Source organism: Lepus europaeus, chromosome 20 (genome assembly GCF_033115175.1).
Source record: "Lepus europaeus isolate LE1 chromosome 20, mLepTim1.pri, whole genome shotgun sequence".
In the NCBI taxonomy this organism is placed as follows: Eukaryota; Metazoa; Chordata; class Mammalia; order Lagomorpha; family Leporidae; genus Lepus; species Lepus europaeus.
In genome coordinates, this window is record NC_084846.1 from 24,601,639 (window position 1) to 24,626,090 (window position 24,452).

Genomic DNA, 24,452 nt, shown 5'->3' on the forward strand with positions numbered 1-24,452 from the left:
GGTTGTTTTTGTGTGCACAACAGTCACCAGATCTGGCTCATTTGGTAACAATTTCTGGCAAGCACAAAGGAACTTCAGGTCTTCAGACCATCTGCCAGTGGCATCACGTGCCTGCTGCAAAAGGAAGAAGGCTAGGGCGAGCACTATGGCATAGGGCCTGCAGTGCCTGCATCCCATACAGGCGCCGGTTCGAGACCCAGCTGTTCCACTTCCAATCCAGCTCTCTGCTATGGCCTGGGAAAGCAGTGGAAAATGGCCCATCCTTGGGCTCCTGCACCCACATGGGAGACCTGGAAGAAGCTCCTGGCTCCTGGCTTCGGACTGGTACAGCTCCAGCCGTTGCGACCATCTGGAAAGTGAACCAGCAGATGGAAGACCTCTCTCTTTCTCTCTCTCTCTCTCTCTCTCTCTCTCTCTCTGCTTCTCTGTAACCCTGCCTTTCAAATAAATAAATAGATCACTAAGATCAAGTGTAGTATCTGTTCTTATCAGTTTAATATCTCATACGTCCTCCGTGCAAGGACACACACACACAAAAAAAAAATAAAAAAATAAATAAATCTCTTTTTTGAGAGAGAGAGAGAGAGAGAGAGAGAGAGAGAGAGAGAGAGAGAGAGAAGGCTACCATGACTAAGCCTGAGAATCTGCTTAGATCCCTTAGTTCCATGTTTTAGTCAATGGGAACCCCTCCCTGTTGCCGTAGTACAAGCTGCTTAGCACTTCCCTTTGAGAAAACCAGTTCTGAAACAAGGTGTCTCTGGGTGAGTAATCTCAAAGATACATTGCTCTCCTCCCTTGCCTCTCTGTTGAGCCTTAGTTTTTGACCCTCTGGGGACCTTGATTGACTTTTGTGAATACTGGCAGAGTAAACCCCAAGTCTGGTGTATCAGAGGCAGGACCAGGTTTCATTGTTGAAAATGGATGATCCCAGGGCTGGTGCTATCATGTAGTGGGTAAAGCCACCATCTGTGGAGCCAGTTCAAGTCCCAGCTGGTCCACTTCTGATCCAGCTCTCTGCTAATACACCTGGAAGGCAGCAGAAGATGGCCAAGTGCTTAGGTCCCTGCATTTGTGTGGGAGACCTGGAAGAAGTTCCTGGCTCCTGGCTTTGGATCAGCTCAGCTCTGGTCGTTTCGGCCATTCAGGGAGCGAACCAGCAGATGGAAGATTCTTTCTCTCTCTCTCTCTCTCTCTCTCTCTCTCTCTCTTTCTCTGAAACTCTGCCTTTCAAATAATAAATAAATAAATATATATTTTAAAAAAAAAGGAAAGAGAAGGGATGGGCTCAGTCCCATTGTATTCCTAGAGATTAACTGATTTTTATATCCTCCTCTGTAGCTCTGGCCTCATGGCATTATTTTCAGTGTAGACCATATGAGGATTATGGAGCCTACAGCAGAGCCCAGCTTCGCTTTCCAGGAGTGCAAGATAAAGGACAGGAAAAACAGCTACATGCACATACAAACACACACACAAATCAAGGGATTAACTCAAACCCAGGCAGGGGAATTTCCACTTCTACAAGTCCTGGTTGACTTAAATAATCAGTGACAACCTCAAGCTTTTTAAAAATATGTCCACTCCCTGTTCCAAACCTCAGATTTATATAATTAGAAAAACCGCATGCCTTCTTATTGAAACAATGTGAGGAAAATAAAAAGTTTATTTCATTTTATCTTAACCATTCATACTCTCAGTTGGTTTGATATCTGGGCTAAATACCTTACTTAGTGCAGAGGAGGGGAGAAGGATTTCATAAAAGCCCATTGGGGAGTTAACTAGCCGCCTAGGCTGACTCCAACAAATGGTGCTCCTGCTGTTGAGGCTGTCATTGGGACCACACCAAAGAGGGATCAAATGCCTCTAGCAAATGAGAACTAAATCACTAATAGATTAATAAAACCATTAATAAAGATCAAACAGAGCAAGTGTTAATTACATGGGATTAGGATCTGTTAACATTTATTACTTTTAGTATTTTTAACTCAAAATATTGTTGATTATTCACTTAAATGCTTTTAGCATTTTACTCTAAGAACTACTCTTTAAAAAAATGTCTTTGTTGATTAACTGTGACTACAGGGGAACCAGGTCACCAACCAAGACAGATGGATTCTAGTAACAAAGGACACAAAACATAGCAAAGGAAGATTTACAAATGGTGCTTTTCAAGAAAAAAAAAATGATCACAAGGGAGAAATAGAAAAAGTGCCAGAATCTAAGTGAAGTTACTGGTGTCAAACATAAGCAAAAATGAATAAAGCCATGAAGAAAGGGTTCTTAGGCATCATTGCCTGATAGGAACTATCACAAAAGACTGCGAAACCTACAATCCATGCAGAAGGTCACCATTTCCCATTTTTTAAATCTAGAAATCTTTTATTTAATATATACAAACTTCACCCATTTCATATATACAAATTTAGAAACATGGTCGTGTTTCCCACCCTACCCTATTTCCCACCCACAATCCCACGTTTCTTCTTCTTCCCTCTCCTATTCCCATTCTTATTTTTATAAAAATCTATTTTCAATTAACTTCATATATATAACATTAGCCCTAAACTAAGTAAAGAGTTCAACAAATAGTATGAAGAAAAAAAACTATTTCTCAACAGTTGAGACAAGGGCTGTTTAAAATCATCACAGCTCACAGTGTCAATTTCACTCCCATAGATTATCTTTTAGGTACTCTATTAGTTACCACAGCTCAGGGAAGACATATGGTATTTGTATTTTGGGAACTGGCTTATTTCATTAAGTATAATGCTTTCCATTTTCTTGGAAAATATAGGATTTTTTTTTTTTACCACTGAGTAATATTGCATGGTGTATTTGTGGGAGGGAGGTTATGGGGGGGGGGGGAGCCACTGTAATCCAAAAGATGTACTTTGGAAATTTATATTTATTAAATAAAAGTTTAAAAAGACAAATCTATAAGAATTTTACAGTCAGACCCCCCCCCCCAAAATAAGAAATTAGAAAAAATAAAAGCAGTGTTGGAGATTTATGGGTTTCTATCAAATGAGCCAACATACAGGTCTCAGGACTTCCTGAAGGTATAGAAAGAGAGAGTGGATTAGAAGGCCTATTTAGTGAAATAATTGCAGAAAACTTCCCTAATTGGGAGAAAGAAAGGGAAATCCAAATATAGGAAGCACATAGAACTCCTAATAGACATGACCAGAAAACATCGTCATCACAACACATTGTAGTCAAATTTTCCACAGTAAAACATAAAGAAAAAATTTTGAAATGTGCACGAGAGAAATGCCAGATTACTTTCACATTGATCTCCAATTAGACTTGCAGATACTCTCATCAGAAACCCTACAGGCTAAGAGAGAATACTGGGATATAGTCCAGGTCTTAAGAAAAAAAAAACCCCATCAACCCAGAATACTGTACCTTGCAAATCTCTCATTGATGAATGAAGGTAAAGATGCTTAAGGATGTGTTACATCCTTAAGAAACACAGGAACATAGTCATCACTATGAAAGAATGTGAAGGCAGAAAATCTCCCAGTAACAGTACAAAGTAAATCCAAAATAAATAATAGTAATATTTATGGAAAAATGGCAGGACCAAGTTGTTACTTCTAAATGGCAAACTTGAAAGTAAATGGCCTCAATTCTCCAGTTAAAAGATACAGACTGGTTGAATAATTAAAATAATAACATCCATCTATTTGCTTCCTTCAAGAAACACATCTCACCAAAAAAGATATCCGCAGACTGAAAGTGAAAAAGATATTGCATGAAGACAGAAACCAGTAAAGAGCTGATGTAGTCTTCCTAATATCCTAATAGATTTTAACACAAAAAACTGTGAAAAGAGACAAAGCAGCACACTTTGTAATGATTAAGGGATCAATGTAACAGGAAGATGAGATTATAATAAATATATATGCACCCAATTACAGGGTGCCTGGCTATTTAAAATAAATGTAAATGGATCTAAAGGAGACGTAGACTCCAATACAATAGTAATGGGGGACTTCAAAACTGCATTTTCAGTTTTCAGACAGAAAATCAGCAAACAACAGAGTTAATTGACCCTATTGACTAAATGGACATAATAGGTATCTATAGAACTTTTCACCCTACAGTTGCAAAATACATATTCTTCTCACCAGTGCATGAAATTTTCTCTATGATAGATCACATGCTAAGCCATAAAACAAGGCTCAGTAAATTAAATTTTTTTAAAAATTGAAATCATAATATGTACCTTCTCTGACCACAATGGAATGAAATTGGAAATCAACACTAAAGAATCTCTAGAACATAAGCAAAAGCATGGAGACTGAAAAACATGCTCCTGAATAAACAGTGTGTCATAGAAGAAATCAAAAGAGAAATAAAACAATTTCTGGAAATGAATGAAGATGACAATATATCATATCCAAATTTATAGGATACAGCAAAAGCAGTGTTAAGTAGGAAGTTTATAGTAATTGTTGCCTACATCAAGAAATTGGAAAGTCATCAGATAAATGAGCTATCAATGCATATCAAGGACCTAGAAAAACAACAAATCAAACCCAAAATTATTAGGAGGAAAGAAATAATTAAAATTGGAGAAGAAATAAACAAAATTGAAACAACAAAATACAAAAGATCAATGAAACAAAGAGCTATTTAAAAAAAAATGAACAAAATTGACACATTGTTGGCTCAACTAACCAAAAAAAAAAAAAAAGAACCAAATCAATGAAATCAGGGATGAATAAGGAAATGTAACAAAGATACCACAGAATTTAAAAAAAAAAAGTCATCAGAAATTACTACAGTGAACTGTATGCCAAAAAATTGGGAAACCTAGAAGAAACAGATACATTCCTGGAAACATACAATCTACCAAAATTGAGCCATGAAAACAGAAAACCTAAACAGGGCAATAACCAAGACAGAGATTGAACCAGTAATAAAGACCTTCCCAAGAAAGAAAAGCCCGGGACTGGATGGCTTCACTGCTAAATTTTCCCAGATATTTAAAGAGGAACTAATTCCAATTCTTCTCAAGCTATTCAAAACAATTTTAAGGGAGGGAATCCTCCCAAACTCCTTCTATGAAGCCAGCATCACCTTAATTCCTAAACCAGAAAAAGATGCAACAAAGAAGAGAACTTTAGACCAAACTCCCTGGTAAACATAGACACAAAAATCTTCAACAAAATATTAGCCAATTGAATCCAACAACGTATCAGAAATATCATTCACCTGGACCAAGTGGGATTTATCCCTGGTGTGCAGGGATGGTTCAACATTTGCAAATCAATAAATGTGATCCATCACATTAACAAACTGAAGAAAAAAAACCATTTGATTATCTCAATAGATGCAGAGAAAGCATTTGATGCATTTGAAAGCTTTGATAAAATACAATATTCTTTCATGATAAAAATTTTAAGCAAATTGTGATTACAAGAAACATTCCTCAACACAATTGAGACCATTTATGACAGACCCACAGCCAGTATCCTATTGAATGGGGAAAAGTTGGAAGCCTTCCCGCTAAGACCCAGAGCCAAAGATGCCCATTCTCACCCTTACTAGTTAATATAGTCCTGGAAGTTTTAGACAGGGCCATTAGGCAAGAAAAAGAAATCAAAGGGATACAAATTGGGAAAGAGAAGGTCAGATTATCCTTATTTGCAGATGACATGACTCTAAATGTAGGGGATCCAAAAGACTCCATTGAGAGACTATTGGAACTCATAAAAGAGTTTTGTAAAGTGACAGAATGTAAAGTTAACACACAAAAATCAATAGTCTTTGTATAAACAGACAATGCCATGGCTGAGAAAGTGCTTCTAATTTAATACCATGTACAATAGCTACAAAAAACTAAATATTTGCAAACTATGCAACTGTTCAAGGATTAATATCTGGAAGCTCTAAAGAGCTCAAGACATGCAACAACAACAAAACAAACAATCCAGTCAAGAAATGGGATGAGGACTTGAACAGGCACTTTTCAAAAGAGGAAATTCAAATGGCCAGCAGACACACAAAAAATTCTCAGGACGGGTAGCCATTGAGGAAATGCAAATCAAAAGCACAATGAGGTTTCATCTCACCTCAGTTATAATGGCTCTCATACACAAGTCAGCAAACAACAAATGCTGGTGAGGATGTGGGGGAAAAGGAACCCTAATCCACTGTTGGTGGAACTAAAAACTGGTGCAGCCATTGTGAAGGGTAGTATGGTGATCCCTCAGAATTCTGACTATAGACCTACCGTATGACCCAGCCATCCCACTCCTGGGAATTTACCCAAAGGAAATGAAGTTGGCATATGAAAGAGTGATCTGTACTTCCATCTTTATTGCAGCTCAATTCACAATATCCAATTCACAGTTTCCAGATGTCCTTCAGCTGATGACTGGGTAAAGAAATTATGGTACATATATATCATGGAATATTACTCAGTGGTTAAAAAAAATAAACTCCTGTATTTTGTGAGGAAATGGATGCAACTGGAAACCATTATACTTAACAAAATAAACCAGTCCCCCAAAAAACAAATGCCATGTATGGTAACTGATGGAGTACCTAAAATTTAATGTGTTGGAGCAAAATGGATATATTGAGATTCAATGATTGTTTACAGGCTCTGTCTCTACTGTTGAGGAACAGTGTTTTTTTCTTCATACTATCTGTTGAACTCTTTACTTAGCATAGGTTTAACCTTATGAGTTTAAAGTAAACTGAAAATAGATCTTTGTGAAAATTAATGGGAACAGGAGAAGGAGGAGGAAGAAGGGTGGGGTTGTGGGAGGGGTAGAGGGACGTTTGAATGGGAAATCACTCTGTTCTTGAATATGTGTATATGAAATTTATTAACCTTAAATAAGATTTTTTTAAAATTAAAAATGAAAGAAATTATGCTGACTGTAACTAAAAAAAAAAAAACAGCAAAAGTAACTTTTACTCAGATAAAAAAAAAAAGCATAAGATGGGGAATTTTCAGGAAAAGAATGGGGAAACATGTCATGAAGATTTTTAGATTGGGAGACCAGGGGGAAGCCCAGTACAGGAGCAGATCAACCCCATAAAGATGCAGTCCTTCCTTCTGTTGTTACTTCCTTGATCTTGAGGGAGTGGTATGATGGCCACTCTATCTACTTCCTGCTGATCATGCAGGTACTGCTGGGGTTGAAGAAAGTAATTTTTTGCCATTAATTCTAATTATTCTTGGATTTCAAGGTCTTATCCTTTTAGAAGCAGATTTTTCACCAATATAATTAGTTGAGGTTTCTTGTAAACATCGGGAAATACAATACCCAACCCATCTTAATGCAATTGTAATACTTGAAATGTTAACACGTTTTATGATAAAAATTTGCAATTCTGAGTAGTTAAGGCCATGTGAGCCTGAAAGTAGAAACTGGGCCATTCAAGTAGAGGATCCTCTCTCCTAATTTTTTATAACAATGTAGCTTTTTATAAACATTATTTTATTTACTTGGGTTTTAACTTCTTCAGAATTATTAATGCAGATACAACAATCAGTGTTTGCAATTGCATACATTTCTGCTTGTCTAACCAATAGATAATCTAATGCTACCCAGGTACTTATAGTTACAGAGGCAAGAGAATAGGGCAACTTGGCAGTGTCTTCAGCTATCTGATAATAGTAGCTGACAGATTTCAAGTCACATCCCTGTTTACATAGATTGTACCATGAGATGTGAGCATACCAAGAATACTTGCCTGACATTGCCATCACATCCAGTTAGCATCTCTCTTTTGAAATGGTGACCCTCTGCCTTGGAGGAGAGAAGGTAAGGGTGAGAGCTTATCAAACCCTCCCCTATGATAAAAAGGAGGAGATATACCTCACTCAACTTGGGTATCACCTTGGCACTGAACAGAGCTCCCTGGCCACACCCAGCACACACCACTGACAAGTCACTGAAAGAGCAGGCACTCTACCAGGCCACAGAGGCATAGTCCAAAGATAAATGTCACCAGAGGAAAAAACCCAACAAATATCTCCACAAATGCTTAAAAATAATGCAGAAATAAAAATAAATGCAGAAATTCAAAATATAAGAATAAGGAAGGCAGAATGATGCCTCCAAAAGGAATACAGCAATACTTCAATACTAGAATGTGAAGATGAAGAGATTGTTGACATGCCAGAAATGGAATCCCAAAGATTAACCATAGGCTTACTCAGAAGCAGTAAGAAGCAAACCCATATATTAAAGAAATCTATACATGACATAAATATAAATTTTCCCATGGAATTGAGATGTTAAAGAGAAATCAAAATAAAATATTAGAAATGAAGAATTAAATAGATCAAATAAAAATGCAGAGGGAAGCCTTAACAGCAGACTCAGTGAGGCAGAAGAAAGAATACACGAGTTAAAAGACAAATCAAGCCTTTGTCCTGACTGTCGAGGAACAATTTAATACTTTATCCTTTTCAGGCTTTTTTTTTGTTCTACTTAATACTATCGGTTGAACTCTTTAATTAACACACAATTATTCTTAAGTGTTTAAATTTAACTGGAAAGTGATCCCTGTTAAATATAAAAGTGGGAATAAGAGAGGGAGGAGATGTACAGTTTGGCACATGCTCAATCGAACTTGCCCCAAATGGTAGAGTTAGAAACTTGCCAGGGAATTCCAATTCAATCCCATCAAGATGGCATGTACCAATGCCATCTCACTAGTCAAAGTGATCAGTTTCAGTTCACAAGTGATCATAATGATAGGTCAAAGAGTCAAAGGGATCACATAAATAAGACTAGTGTCTGCTAATACTAACTGATAGAATTAAAAAGGAGAGAATGATCCAACATCGGAAGTAGGATACACAGCAGACTCATAGAATGGCAGATGTCCTAAACAGCACTCTGGCCTCAGAGTCAGCCCTTAAGGCATTCAGATCTAGCTGAAGAGCCCATGAGAGTATTTCAGGCATGGAAAGCCAAGACACTCTGGCAAAAAAAAAAATGACCTAAATGAAAGATCTCTGTGAGTGAGATCCCAGCAGAAAGAACAGGCCATCAAAGAAGGAGGTAGAAGAAGGGAGGAGAAAGAACTTCCACTTTAACTATGGCCTTGTCTAAATAAGATCGGAGTTGGCGAACTCAAAATGGCTTCCATAGCCTTGGCAACTCATGACAAGAGCCTAGGGTGATTACTGACGCCATAAACAAGAGTGTCAATTGTTAAATCAACAACTGGAGTACACCTGACTTCATGCCACAGAGGTGACTCAGGGTCAGAGAGAAACACAAAACACAGAATTCAAGGGCTGAAGCTTTGAGCTCAGTCATATCAGCCCAGCCTCCAAGTAGGAGCGAGGGGCTGGCATTCAATCAATCAAGCCCACATACACAAACCACAGTGGAAATCCTGGATACTAAACCTTGGATGAGCTTCCCTGGTTGGCAACATATACTGTCCCACACTGATGTGCTTATGGACATGCCCTATCCTACATAGAGGAGGCAACTGAAGCTCTGTGCCTAGGACCTGCACAGACATGGCCCTGTGCATCTGTCCCTTAGGCTGGTTCTAGTTTGTATCATTTTTGTTATAATAAATCTAGAAGCATATGGACAATACATTCCTCAGTTCTGTGAGTGATTCTAACAAACTACCCACCTAACCAGGTAGAGAACCCCTGGATTTGCAGCTAGGCGGTCAGATTTTAGAGGTGGCCTGAGATCCCCTGAACTTCAATCTGGGATCCTAGATGAACCTTATGGAGCACAGTGTCTTTAAGCTGCGATGTTTAGTCTTGTTCACATCAGAACCCATGGCAGAGGCAGGTGTGGGGACATAGCAGGTTAAGCCACTGCTGAGGGCACCTGCCTCCCACATCAAAGTGCTGGTTCCAGTCTCTGCTCCTCCACTTCGATCCAGCTCGCTGCTACCACACCTAGGAGCAGATGATGTCCAAGTGCTCGGGTCCCCACCACCCACATGGGAGACTCAGAGTTCTGGGCTCCAGGCGTGGGCCTAGCCCAGCCCTGAATGCTGTGGGCATTTGAGGAATGAACCAGAAACAGATGAAAGACATCTCTCGCTCTCTTCCTTCGTGCTCTCTCTCTCTCTCTCCTCTCTCTCTTTTAAATAAATAAATAATACATTTTTAAAAACAAGAACTTTCTGCAGACATTTTTAATAGAAATCACATCATATCTTAATGTCATTTTTCTAAATTCTGTAAGACTTTTCTTAGTTGCTTTTCATCCTCTATTAGTGAATCCATCCAACAGTTTCACAAAGAAATTGGGAGCGTGAGGTAGTATTGAGGTCAAACCCTTTACTATCACTTTTTCCTGTGTCCCTCCCAGGGTGCAGAGTGACATTCTTGCACTGTCATTGCTCTCTGCAAGCCATGTTCCTGACCAACATCTTAACTTTGATAAGTAAGTATCTTCGTCTCCCCCATCTGTTTTTCAAAAACATTATTTTTAAAAGAACACACAATCCTTTAAAATTATTATCAGAATAAACTGATTTAAAAAGCAAATTTTTTCTTATAATTTCACTCTTTTTTTTGACATACAATTTATATTAATTCTATTTTAAAAAGAAATACTTCCGGATATATAATTTGCTACCTGACAGCTGAAATAAATGTTTAGCTATATTCTCTATTATTATAGTCAGACCTTAATTTATATTCATAATTCATACAAATAAACAAGTTGGAAAATAGTCTAATGAGCCTTTAGAATTACTCCATGTGTTTTCTCTGCTGGGACACCCAGCCATTGCCAAGGTAAATGTACCAGCTATCCCGATTTCTGAGGTCCAGGGCAAATTTCATCTAAGAACTCCTGGCTGCAAGAAGTCTGTGCTGTTGGTGGGAAATGCCCTGATTAAAGCCTGGAGTTATGTAAAGATTTCCCTTACCAAGGGATTTGGGGTTCTCAAGGAAGACCTCAACTGCAGGAAAGAAAGAGATGCGGGCATTTCCCTCACCATTATCACGGAAATCCATGTGTCTGATATCATTTTTTTTTTAATGAAATTGCGAAGGAGGAAAAAAGATCAGAACATGCAAATGTCTTTGGCATGTTGACAGACCTTATAATTCACTCAGCCCTGACAAAAGACAATAGCCAATGCTTTGTTTCCTGTTTGTTAACAACGTCACTAAACAGGAAAGATGCATCAAGAAATGCTTCTGTTATGTAACCCTCTTGCTGTCCTGGGGTCTGGTATCTTTAGTTACAACAAGGGTTTGAAGAATGAGGAACCGAGACTCAAGAGTCATGGCCACATAATGGATGCCTTATCACTCCACGCTGCTTCATTTCCCAGGAGAGCCGCAGCTTGAGGTGGCACTGAATCAAGACGTGACGCAGGTGGCTTACGGACAACTGTCCCATCGGGCAGGATGTGGAAGGCTCACTAAACCACAAACCATCTGCCTCCTGCAGTTCCCAGCTCATAGCTGGCTGGCTTTCCTCCTTTCCTGCCTTGCTTCTTAGGCAGGGGGTAAATTTAAAGAAAAAGAGAGGTGCATTCCCACATTTATCCCACCAAGCTATTGCTTCATGATGTTTGTTACTGGCCCTAAGGGCAGAACGCTGGAGGAAGAGTAACTGAGATGCCCAATATTTGGCCCCCAAATCTTCCGTTAGTGCAAAGCACTGAAATATTCCTTTAGAAAACTTAAATCTCTGTGCTTCATGGTTTATGTTGGCTTCCAAACAAACTGATTCCTGTTTATTTGATTGGTTTGTTCATTGAAATCCCACCTTATTCCTCAAAGTTGAGGCATTTCAAAGTCAAGATGTGTTCAACAAATAATGATATAATATAAATAAAAAGAAAGCATTGTGACAAACAGACATGCAAACAAACAACCTAGTCCAAATCCACCAATGTTAGCTGTGCAGACCTTCCAAGCCTTTTTAGAAGGATTTCTTAGTTTCCAGGCAAAGGGAAGGGGGATTTGGTCACTCCATCCCCATTTGGGAGAGAGAGGAGGTTCATATGTTAGGTTCTTGAGAAAGGAGCCTTCTAGGCAGAGATAGAAATTATACCTTCTAGGCAGAGATAGGATTATACCTGTGTGGGAGAGGAAAGCCACACAATAGAGAAAGAAGATGAGCCACGAGGTCAAGAAGTCTTTCCCTATGGGGAGTACAGAGTTTGGGTAGCTCTATGGAGTTGCTCCAACTGGGTAACACAAGCCCATATCCCCTCACTCTACAGCCGGACAGGCTGTTTCTGTGAGAGAAGTGACATTGGGCCAGATAGGCCCCTTCAGCAGAGGGCAATCAAAGGATGGTAGGAAGAGAAGGGAGCCTTTGTTGCTTTCAATTCTCCAAGGAACTGGCTTATGAGAGCTTTGGCCCTTGAGGTCTTGGATTTAGGCTGCTCCCCTAGTGTCCACTACAAAAGAAAGAAAACAGATTTCTGTCTCCAGAACAACAAAGTTATTCCAAAACAGGATGAAAAATAAGTAATATGATGGGGAAAAAAAATCTCACCAAAGCCCTACAGGAAACACAATGAACAGATTTCAATGGATTGTTTTCTGCCACATCCCATGATATGAGAATAACATCAAAAGTCTCTCCATGAGGGTGTTTCTGTGCAGGAATAACCCAAACAGCCCAGGACCCCACTGTGTGGAGATCCAGCTTCACTTCATTCAGTCAGTCCCTCCTTCATGCATCAGATAAGTTTTGTGTTTTCACTCTGTGCCAGGTATCATAGTAGGCACTGGAAATGTGATGAGAGAAGGGAGGAAGACCCTACAAAGACAGACCACTTCAGCCAAAGAATCCCAGGAACAAATGTGAAACCACACTTCTGACGGTTGCACCAAGCACAGGTTCATCATCCTGCGATCACAGCTTGCACTTGGAAATTAATCCAGTTGGGGTGGGGATGGGTGTCAGAGATGCCTCCTTGAGGAAGTGATTTCCAACAGAAAGGTTGAAGGAAGGGCAGGACTTAACCAAATTGGAGAGGAAAGGTACAGTGGACTCTGTGGTTTAAGGGTCCAGAGGAGATTAAGAAGGCTGATGTGAGTGGAGTACAGGCAAACACTGAGGGTGAACTTGGAAGGTAAGACCACAGATGATACAGGGCAGGGCAAGGCAGGGCAGGCAGGGTCTCATAGACAGATCTCGTATAGCATGGTCTCATCTTAAAAGGAATAGGGAGATCATTCAGGTGTTTTACAGGGAGGTTCTGGGTGGGGAAGTGTTGCTGATGAGATTCATTTGGCTGATATATTAGTAGTCAACAATTGCCATAAAAATTACCACCTGTGCATTAGATTAACTCACATTATTGTCTTGAAGGGGTTTTCTTAAGATTTATTTATGTATTTGAAAGTCAAAGTTACAAAGAGAGAGAGAGGGAGAGGGAGATCTTCCATCTGCTGGTTCACTCTCCATATGTCCACAATGGTCAGGACTGGGCCAGGCTGAAGCTAGGAGCCAGGAGCTTCATCCTGGTCTCCCACAAGGGTGGCAGGGGACCAAGCACTTAGGCTATCTTCCACTGCTTTTCCCCAGGCCATATACTGGTACACATATGAGACACTGGCATTGCAAGCAGCAGTTTTACTCACTACACCATCACATCAACCCATATCTTGAAGTCTTGTTCAGAAGTTCATAAAGAGTCTCACTGGGCTAAAGTCATGTTCACCAGTACTAATTGTAGCAGCCTCTCTATTTGGTCTCCTTGCCTCTACTCTGGCCCTCTGCGTGGTAAGCAGATACCAAAGATGCTTATACCCTAATCTCTGGAAACACTGAGAGTGTTGGGTTGTATGGCAAAGAAAAAGGTTGCAGACACATTTGATCTTGTTAATCAGCTTGCCTTGAGATGGGAGAGAATATTCTGGATTATCTAGATGGTCCAGTGAAACCATAAGTGTCCTCCAATGCAGAAAAGTGAGTATCAGAGCAGCATGATGTGAGAAATGCTGGTGGCCTTGACCTTAGATGGGTCCATGAGCCAGGGAATGTCAGGGGCCTCTAGAAGCCAGGAAAGGCAAGAAAATTGGTTCCACCCTACAGCCTCCAGGAAGCAATGTGCCCCTTGATTGGCAGCTTGACTCATGAGGTCCTTACAGAAGTGCATTGTTCTAAGAGCCTCTTCAACCCTGGACTTCTTGTCTCCAGAGCTGTAGGAAATAAACCTGTTCTTTATGAATTTTTAACTCTCAGGTATTCAGTTATAGCTTATCAAGATGGACTAAGATACATATTTATATTAAAACAGGAAATTGTACAATTTAAGCAAATATTGTCCTCAACTTTCCAAAGTTGAATGCTTCATCATTTCAGGATATATGGAAATCTGTCATAGATTTGCTACTTAATTCTGAATTTCACATGCTGTATGAAAGTTGTAAGAGAAAGATGATTATCTTTTGATATTCAGACTTAGTGGCTCCATTTTAGACTAGACTTTTCTATTTTAGGGAAAATAGACCTTGTAGGACTAATCGACTTCTATACCAATCTGATTTAATTAGAAATACAAAGGGCCGGTACTGTGGCATGGCAGGTAAAACCACTGTCTGCCATGCCAGCATCCCATACGGGCACCAGTTTGAGACCTGGCTGCTCCACTTCTGATTCAGCTCCCTGCTAATGCACCTGGGAAAACAGTAGATGATGGCCCAAGTCCTTGGCCCTCTGCACACAGAAGAAGCTCCTGGCTCCTGAATGGCTCAACTCCAGTTGTTGCAGCCAACAGAGTGAACCAACAGATGCAAGATCTCTGTCTCTCCTCTCTCTCTCTGTAACTCTGCCTTTCAAATAAATAAATCTTAAAGAAAAAAAAAAGAAATACAAGAATCTCCCTCCACATTTTAGTTGAATCAAATGAAAGTTACCTATGGCTAGAAAATGGTAACCTGGTTTGAAAAGGTGAACTAACACTAAACAAAAGGCTTTCCACTCTAAGGGTATCTTCCAGATTTTCTAATGCCTGTATTTTATGTTGTACAATCTTGTCTCTGGCTATTAAAGGAGAAATGGGATTAGTTTTTTTAAATATCGCTAATCCTTTTCATTTTAACCAAATTATCCTGTTGTAAATTAAGACATACTTAACATTCTTATAACAGAAGTTTACATAGTTGCATTTATTTAAGCCTCACAAACCAAAAATATCTAACCTCTAATTCAAGTAATAGTGTTTTTGGCTTTTTACCTTTGTGCAAAATTTGTGCATAGAACAATATCAAAAGCAAAATAAGCCTCTAGAAGCAAGAAAGTCTCATGAGATATCCCGTACATTTTAAAGATTTATTCTTACTTGTAGTTTCAAACAGTTGCCAAAATTTCCAAATAAACTCATTATGACTAAAATGACACAAAACCATTAAAGTCCATGCAATTGGTTATATCTTTCTGTAATGAGGTTTGTAATTCTCTGACAATATATTGTTGGGTATTACTTTGTTAGCTATAAATTATTAATAAACTCTGATTTCTTTTCAGAAAATCAGTTATGCCAATTTACCTCAACAAAAAAGATGAAATTTGTTAAACAAATGCTTTATACACACACACACATACACACACAAACATATCATATTCTCTCTCTCTCTCTTTCTTTCTCTCTCTCTCTCTCATCTGTCTCACATATACACACATATACAAATACACATACATATTTCAAACATCAGATGTTCTACTTAAAAGCAATATGGAGAAGTAATTGTGGCAGATGGTTCTAAACATTTGTCTTCCTTAGAAAGCCAGCTGGCTTAACCACTTACCTCAAAATTTTCAATTGTTCATTTATACTTTTCAAAAGAAAATTTCTTTCCTAGAATCTTAAAACTAGGCCGGCACCGCGGCTCAATATGCTAATCCTCCACTTTGCGGCGCCGGCACACTGGGTTCTAGTCCTGGTCGGGCACCAGATTCTATCCCGGTTGCCCCTCTTCCAGGCCAGCTCTCTGCTGTGGCCCGGGAAGGCAGTGGAGGATGGCCCAAGTCCTTGGGCCCTGCACCCGCATGGGAGACCAGGAGAAGCACCTGGCTCCTGGCTTCGGATCAGCACGATGCACTGGCTGCAGCGGCCATTGGAGGGTGAACCAACAGCAAAGGAAGACCTTTCTCTGTCTCTCTCTCACTGTCCACTCTGCCTTTCAAAAAATAAAAAAAAAAAAGAATCTTAAAACTAGTTAGTCACCCATAAGAATGCATGAGAATGTAAATGCATGCCAAGCATGATTCAAATGGTGTTCAACTGCCATATATGCCTCATTTTTAAGTTATCAGTGCTCACATAATACATAGTAGTGTAGGCACAGTGAGATTATGGCATGAGTAAAATCAGTATTCTTATAGAAGTGAGAGAAATCAATTCCTTGGAGGATAGAGAGAAAGAAGGAGGGATTAAAGAAAGCTCCATTCACTTCCATGTAATAGCAGCACTATTCACAATAGTCAAGAGATGGAAGCAACCCAAATATCCATTAAAGAATGAATAAATAAACAAAATGTAGTGCAATCATACAATGGAATATTATTCACCCTCTAAAAGTCAAAGAAGCAATCACAGCAACACAAATACTGTATGATTTTTCCTGTATGAGGTATTTGCAATAGTCAGATTCACAGAACAGCAAGTTGAATGGTAGATACAAGGCCCTTTGGAGAGGGAAAATAGGAATTTATTTAATGTATTGCAGCTTTGCAAGATGAGAAAGTCCAGGAGATTGGCTACAGAGCAATGTGAGTACACTACTGAAATGTACAGTTGGAATTGGTGAGGCTGGTAAATTTTTCTGTTACATATCAACACAATTTTAAAAAAGATTCTGGAGAGAAAGATCATTTGAACTTCACACAAAATGTACATGATTACAATAAATTGGCAGTAGTAAAATGCAGTTATAAGGAATCTTGGGGCAGGTGTTGTGCTATAGTGGGTAAAGCCACCACCTGGGATGCCAGCATCCCATATGGGCACGGGTTTGTGTTGCAGCTGCTCCACTTCTGATACAGCTCCCTACTAATGGCCTGGAAAAGCAGCATGATGATATCCATAGTGCTTGGGCTTCTGCTACCCATGCAGGAGATTTGGAAAAAGCCCCTGGCTCCTGACTTTGTCCTGGCCCAGCCCCGGCCATTGTGGCCATCTGGGGAATGATCCAGCAAATGGGATCTGTGTGTGTGTGTGTGTGTGTTCCTCTATCTGTAACTCTGAATCTCACACTTGATCTTAGCCAAAAGGCCAAGAAGTGATGTAACTCTGAATTTCAAATAACATAAATCTTTAGAAAAATAAAGAATCTTGAGCCAAAAGAATACATCAGGAAAGAAGTAGCATACAGAAGATGCATAATAGTTACAGGGGTCAATTAAGTCAGAGCACATCTTCTTCCATTGCGTAAGAGACCAAAGAGGCTGGAAATGAAGAGCTGAGCTGATGGCAGGAATGTAGTTGCCTAAAATATACAACCTCACCATATTTGAGTGACTGGTCCCTTTCCCTTTGCATTTAATCCTCTGGAGCTGAATGATCTGGGCAGAGTTAATCACAGCCTTGCATAGTCAAAGTATCCCTTCTCCCCAGCACATGCAAACATAAGAATAAGCCATTCAGGATCCTCTCCAGATGTCTGTGATTCTCTCATCCACTGAGATTTCAGAAGTAAGGACCAGGTAGACCTAGAGATGCTTCTAAGACACCTTCCTCCAGGGAAGCCATGAAATATGGAGAAAGTCAAAGTTGAAACAGAAAAGAAAGGAAAGAAATAGAGAAGGATGAGATAAGACAGAGATCGGGAGATGAGGAAGGGAGGGAGGGCGGGGGGAAGGGAGGAGAGAAAAGAGGATTGTTTTAAGTTATTGCCAGTGAACTGTGTCAAATCTCTAAATAGTACCTCTACTTCACACAACTCCAGGAGGCAACATCCATGTTGTGTGCTTGTAAACAATGCCCTCAGGAATTGTGCAGCACAGCTGTCCTGGACCCCAGCCCAGACACAAATTCATTCTGAGTCAAACTCTGAAAATTGAACTTGGTGATCACTTTGAAGTGAGGCGTCCCACATCGCTTTTTGATAGCCAAGATAACTGGCATCCAAATAGGCCAGTGATGACTTCCAAACACAACTTTTCATTTCTTTTCGAGGAGGGATTCTTCTTGTCTTTAAGAGAGAGATTACAGAACAGAAAGCATGCTGTAACATAATACAAAATATGAAAGTGAGAGCATAGCTCTTGCTTCTGCCCTACCTCCTTGTTTTTCCATTTCATTGACCATAACAGGAATAGAGGGGCCTATGCCTTGTTTTCCCAGGTTCTCGAAGTGACAATCCACTATGTTTACAATGGCCACAGGTGAAGGAAGCACCATCATGTCACAGTTCCTGGGAGCGTCTGAATCCTAGTTTGCAGGAATGCTGATTTTGTAGCGAAGTTGGGAATCATTTGATCTTTCAAGGTATCTAATTTTAGCTGTTATTAATGGCAATGTAGGGTAGGAATTGGGAGCCTGGCCCCTGGAGCCTGTCCACCAGGTTTTACTTCTGCTATGATTTGAATAGTTTGTCTTCTCTTGAACTCACTCAGGCTTCTAAGATGGTACTAATTTCACCCAACTATGTCATTTAGAGTCAGGGGCTTTGTAGACTGATTACATGTACATGAGATCATTAGAGTCCCTAGGACTGAACTGTGCTGGCTTTTTATGAAGACAGCCAGAGACCACACAAACAGCCAGACTCACCCAGTTGCACTTCTTTCTCTTGCCATGTGATGCCCTGCACCACTTCGATGCCACCACCACTAACGGCAGGAAGGCCATTGCCAGATATGGTGCTTAGACCTTGCACTTCCAAAACTATGAGCCAAAATAAACCTGTTTGCTTTATAAAGTAGGCTGCCCAGATATTTTGTTATAGCAACAAAAAATGGAGTAATACAACATCCAACCCTATCATTTACTAGCTATATAACCTCAAATAAATTCCTTAAAATTGTTGTATCTCTCTTTCCTCAACTATATAATGTAGACAATCATAGAAGTTTGTCAGAAATACGAAGAGCTTTAGATTTTACTCTCCTTGCACACCAACAAATTAACTGGCTGTAGTTTCATGAATACTGACAAAAGACACAAGAATCTTGGATCACAAACACAGATCTTATTGCCCATAGCAAAAGCAACAGGAAAACTGTCAGCATGGCCATTTCAGTTCCCAGAGCCCCAGTCCGCAGCAATGCAGCAGGCTTGTTTAGATGGATGCCTGCACACAGTGCACTGTATTGCAGAAGAAGAATGTGGGGCTTGGGGAAGCTACTGCTTTATAACAGTTAATAAGCAAGAGAGACATCATCTCATCTCTCCAGGTTATGGCTTGGATTAAGAGTAGTCAGAGGTTTGCATCCTTGCAATACCCAGAAAGGTGGGTAAGAGTGCAAGCAACCCATTGAAATCCATCTCCAGCAGGTTGCCAAAAGTTTGGATGTGTTAACATATGCAAAGTGCTGAGAAGAGCACTAAGTCTGTGTGTAAGTAGCAGCATTTGTAGTAGTAGTATGCAGATGATTCCTCCCTATTTTTTAGAACAGTCCCTAAATATGTGTATGAGTAAAAAAAAGATATAAAATGTATATATACAGAGACACACATATTAGAATGGATGAATATGGAAGTACTTCAAAAATTTATTTTAAACAGAATCAAAAGAACTTTAAAATACTATAAAATTGGATAAATGCAAATGCGAGTAAAGAAACTATTACAATCTGCAGTAATATCATCACAAAATATAACCTACCATTTTATTTTGATCTTTGTTTTTCTATGCATATATTTATTTTTATTTTCCTAAATTGATATCTGAGTCTGTACACTGTATTTATTCTTTTTTTACTTCTTATTTCATCATGGGCATTTTGTATTTAGTAAATATTAATCTAGTATTGTTTTTAAACCTATATAATAATGATAGGTATGTGTCATTAATTGTTCATTTCTTTACTAATTAATATTTTGGCAGTTTCTTGCTTGCTGCTTAATGCCTACTTTCTACCCCACAAATGATTTAGTTACATGGGAATTCAAATTTTAAAAATATAAAACATGAAATTATAAAAATTTCTGAATTGTCATTAATTGAAAATAGATTTGTCCTTTTACCTTGAACCATATGAAATAACATCTAATTTATCCCAAGGCTGCTCAATCTGACTACTCACCTTTTATTAATAATGGGTCATTGTAGTAGTGAATTCTTCAAGGGGCACAACATAATCCAGTGTTGTCCTAGAGACATAACTTAAGAAGGTCTACTCTGAAAATTTTGTTATGATTCCTTATGTCCCCTGTCATTAACTCGATCATGTGAGAAGTAAACATTCGACTTGTTTTCAAAGTAAGATGTTTAGCTGTGAGTAGACAACTAGCTAGCATAACAGCTTGCTGATGAGTAGAAAGCTACAAGCAGCTAGTTAGCATTACCAGCTAGGCTACATGCACCTGGAAGGCTCTTGGGCAAACAGGATGCTAGGAGTGGACAGAACACGCGAAGCAAATGCCAGGAAGATTGTAACCCTACAGAACTCTGCCAATGAGGAACTGGGGGAGGGACTTGTGTACTAGGGAAACTGCACTGTATGTCCCTGCCTAACTACCAGACACCCGATCTTCCAAGACCGTTAATAGTCTCACTTTTGCTGCACTTCCTGGGTCTGAGTCCAACCTCTGAATGAACAGGTGAGGCTATTTCCCACAACCATTAACTGAAAAAGTAATCAATTTTTAGAAAAGAAGAAAAACATCCCCATGTAGGATCTCTGTCCTTAATGTGTTGTACTATGTGGATTAACGGTATAACTAGTACTCAAACAGTACTTCATACTTTGTGCTTCTGTGTGGGTGCAGTCTGTTGAAATCTTTACCTAGTACATACTAAATTGACATTCTGTATATAAAGATAATTGAAAATGAATCTTGATGTGAATGGGATGGGAGAGGGAATGGGAGATGGGATGGTTATGGGTGGGAGGGAGGTTATGGGGGGAAAAAGCCACTATAATTCAAAAGTTGTACTTTGGAAATTTATATTTATTAAATAAAAGTTAAAAAAAGAAGAAAAACAGATAACAAAAAAAATTCATGCCCATAAAACTGATATATTTTACCTCTAGTAGAGCTATTGAGAGCAACCTACTAACTTTTAATCTAGATCTAATTATGAACAATTTTCTCAGGAATTAATATGATTGAATCCCTTCAGTACACTGGGCAAATTTGCTAGAAATGTTTTATCTCCTTTGAACCTCTATAAATTATAAAATATTTATTATTAATATTGGGGAAGATTGTAAAATCCAGGAAGCATCTATACAATCAGATCTACATGTAGAGAGTTAGGAAGAAAGAGGAACTATGAAAAGTAGATCTGAGTTGTGAAACCATAGCTATGTTAGCTCATTTAGTGTTCACACATCTGCACTCTACAGAAACATCTGAAAAGATAATCTCTCAGGTCATTAAACATGCACTTCATCATTGAAGTTCACTCTGTGGAAGAAAATGCCTTTGCTCGTGACGTATTTAACAAATGTTCCTATTACTATGCATAAAGCAGTTGTCTTCACTTTAAAAAAAAATGCACCCATGTAGATCTATTGGTTTTTGATGTTAATTATGTGGCACATTTAGTCATTGCTTTTCTGTGGGCCATTAATGACATTCCTTCTTTCCATTTGCTTTCATTTCATTTGATGACTACTTTCCTTCTCTGGAACTTTTACCATAATGGATGGCAGCATTGATTAATCAAATAAAATGTAAAGAATAACAAGGATGAATGAAGGACCTAGATCAACATGATATTGTAACGAGAGGACACAGAAATGGAAAAAAGTGTGTGTTAAGAGATGTTAACATGTTTTTCCTTTGTTGATAAGCCAAATGGAATTGGGCTAGGCTTCCAGAATCTTTGGAAAGAAAATCATATTAATGGAATTTTGTTTATCTGATTGGTGCCTTGTTTATCCGTGCTTTCTTTTCAGTTCCCCCACTGTATCTCAGTTTGCTTTAGTGTTTTTGTGCTGGAAATGTAAAAATTCAATTAACTCAATTATCATTCAAATTTGCTAAGACAAAAGAAGCATACATTCTCTAGGTTCCTTATGTTCTATTCATCTTCCTTCATAATTTTTACTTCCAACAAGAGGCAATGAATTGCAATCAAATGCAAGGACCAAACTGTGATGAGGAACTAGACGGTAAGGGGAGGGTCTGGTGGGGGGGGGGGGGGGTTGTCTCGGTTGAGGTTAAGAAGAATCTGAATTCCTTACAAAAGTACTTTTTTTTTTTTTCAGAAGTCTAAAGACCATTACAACTGGAGAAAGAGAATTGGCAGAGAGTGAGAAAGAAAACTAGAAAATGAAGGCTGTCTGGTCCCCAAAGTTAGGACAGGGAGAGCAGGCAAAAGATGCTGTTGGCAGGGATTCAGTCAATTCCCTTTTTTTTTTTTTTTTTTTTTTGACAGGCAGAGTGGACAGTGAGAGAGAGACAGAGAGAAAGGTCTTCCTTTTGCCATTGGTTCACCCTCCAATGGCCGCTGCGGTAGGCGCGCTGCGGCCAGCGCACTGTGCTGATCCGATGGCAGGAGCCAGGTGCTTCTCCTGGTCTCCCATGGGGTGCAGGGCCCAAGCACTTGGGGCATCCTCCACTGCACTCCCTGGCCACAGCAGAGAGCTGGCCTGGAAGAGGGGCAACCGGGACAGGATTGGTGCCCCGACCGGGACTAGAACCCGGTGTGCCAGTGCCGCAAGGCAGTCAATTCCCTTTTCACAGCAGGTCTCAAGGACCCCCTCCCATAATAGGTCTCTACAAAAGATGGAGATGCACTAGGCAACAGTAATAGTGATAGGCTCAGAAATTGCCTCTGAAGACCTCGTAAATTTTAAAATTCTGATTAACTTGAAAGCTATTATTTTTCAAGTTAAAAGAAAGCCTTCACAAAACCTAAGTCACAATACTAAGACACATATTCATTTATGTTCCAACATAAACTAAAGAACCTTGGGGCTCACATTGTGGTGTAGTGAGTTAAGCTGGCACCAGTTGGAGTTCCAGCTGCTCCACTTCCAATTCAGCTCCCTGTTAATGCACCTGGGAAAGCAGCAGACCCAGCCCAAGTACTTGGGCCCCTGCACCCAGGTGGGAGACCAGGATGAAGCTCCTAGCTCCAGGCTCCTGGCTTCAGCCTGGCTTAGCCCCGCCATTGGCAGCCATTTGGGATGTAAACCAGCAGATGGAAGACTCTCTCCTTATCTATCTGTCTGTCTGTCTGTCTATCTATCTCTATCTCTATGACTGCCATGCAAGTAAATAAATAAATCTAAAAAAAGGAAAAAAGAATCCTCTACTGTCTAGTTATACATGAGATGTAAGTCTTTAGCCTTGATATCTAATAGTTCACTCAACAATTAAGACCTACAAGTGGACTCATTGACTTTAATAACATATTATTTTAGTGTTTGGCCAAGAAAAGAACAAGTCTCCTGCCAATACTATATTTATTTTAATAATAAAAACCCTATGTTTGGCTTTAATGTATGATTTTCAATCTTGTTTTTGAGCACAATCACTCAAGGCTGTAATTACAGATATCACTAAAATGATGTATAAATTGCAAAAGTCTTAGGGGAAAAATATAAGACATGACTGAGTCCCTATGTGTCAGACACTTGATGTAGGGCATCTCATTTGATTTTCACAAGTCAGAAAAGTTGAGTCATTTACCCTTTGCCCAAGTTGTTCCAACTTGCAGAAGGGGAAACCAAGATTTGATTCTAAAGGGATCTGGCTTCATCATTCATGTTCCACCCATTACAGCACACTTCTACCATTTCCTTATAGGAAGGTGAAGGATTGACTTTTCAGCTGGTAGGGACATGAACCATGGGTTATTGTTCCAACAGAGCCATAAATGTGTTGTCAGAATACAAGACACCAGGAAGCACTTTAAAGGAAGTGAGAAAAGACCCTATCCACTAGAAAACTTTCTTGATCTTCTGAATGTTTCCACAATACTGGGGATTCCACAACCAGTCAGCAGGAACCAAACACCAAAGGACTGTACATATGGCAGGGGATTCCCCAATCACTACCTTTATTTTCCCCATCTCAGCACCAAGAAATACAAGTATTACACCATCAAATAGGCACCCATTACCCACACACAACCTTAAAAAACAATTTATATACTGAAGACATAAACAATGTGTATTAAAAAAAAAAACACAATAAATAGCCAGGTATCCAACTCCCAATTTAGAAACACACATTGAGGCTGATATGGTACAGCAACTTAAAATGCTGGCATCCCATATAGGAGCATTCATTTGAGTCCCAGCCGCTACACACTAGACCCAGCTCCCTGCTAAAGTGCCTGGGAAAGCAGTAGAAGATGTTCCAAGAACTTGGACCCCTGCCACCCAAGAATTTCT

General features: G+C 39.4%; 1 pseudogene; it reads left to right on the forward strand.

The window, feature by feature from the left end:
* The first annotated feature begins 416 nt into the window (after window positions 1–416).
* LOC133750146 (U2 spliceosomal RNA) lies at window positions 417–537 on the forward strand (annotated as a pseudogene).
* The last annotated feature ends 23,915 nt before the right edge of the window (window positions 538–24,452 follow it).